Source organism: Bison bison, unplaced genomic scaffold (assembly GCF_000754665.1).
Source record: "Bison bison bison isolate TAMUID 2011002044 unplaced genomic scaffold, Bison_UMD1.0 scf7180017864260, whole genome shotgun sequence".
Lineage (NCBI taxonomy): Eukaryota > Metazoa > Chordata > Mammalia > Artiodactyla > Bovidae > Bison > Bison bison.
This window is the reverse complement of record NW_011494832.1, coordinates 11,080,311-11,081,355: the sequence shown is the minus strand read 5'-3', so window position 1 is coordinate 11,081,355 and position 1,045 is coordinate 11,080,311.

Genomic DNA, 1,045 nt, shown 5'->3' with positions numbered 1-1,045 from the left:
CAGGTACCAGACAACCAAAGACCACTACTATAACCCAAAGCCTGGTGATACTTGTTCATACCAGCCAATCCTAATCTGTTTTCCCTGCCCTACACCTTGACTTTCCCATGGAGACCTATTAAAGGTCTAGCCTTTATTTTCCTTTCATCTTTGCCAAGCTGACAGATTTTAATTTTTCTTTCCATTTTCCCTCCCACATTCCCACAAATTGTTTTCTGCTGCTGCTAAGTCACTTCAGTCGTGTCCGACTCTGTGCAACCCCATAGACGGCAGCCCACCAGGCTCCTCTATCCATGGGATTTTCCAGGCAAGAGTACTGGAGTGGGCGCCATTGACTTCTCCGCCAAATTGTTTTCTATAGTCTTAATTTTCCAATCTCGATGTGGGAATTTTAAAATATTGAATTCAAGGAAGAAAAATCAGCCTCCTGACCCAGGGAACAGGTGTGACACTCACAGCTAGACCTCAGAGTTACTTGAAGCTGGCCTGGTGCTCAGCAGCTAGGCCATGTTGTTCTTTTTGGAATAAATCATTTATAAACTAGAAACATCAAATAAGGATACACTAAAATCATAATAAAGTGAAATAAAACAAGACAAGACTATACATAATTTCATTTAAGCACAGAGAAACAGGGCACTGTGCAATTCAGAAAGTACTGAACATCTCCCTATCCTGGGTAACAGGACTGATGGTTGCAAATGCTCCTTTATCCTTGCTCTAGTCTGTCCTCCTTATAGATGTGATTGATTGGGACACCCAGTCATGTAATTGACCATGCTTCCTGGCAATACTCAGTTTGGGGTAAACCCCTCTTTTCTCCAACCAAAGCCCAAATCCCACAGTAACACATTCTTTCTTATACCCTCACTCTAAGATGCCCTGTGGTTCCCCACAGTGTGCATTCTCCCTTGCTGTGTCAAATAGTAAACATAGTGAGTTCAACTAGGTGTGTTCCTGGTGGTCTTTAGGTGAAAAATATCAACACATGCTAATATTTTGTCTATCAGATTTTTTCAGTTCAGTTCAGTTCAGTCGCTCAGTC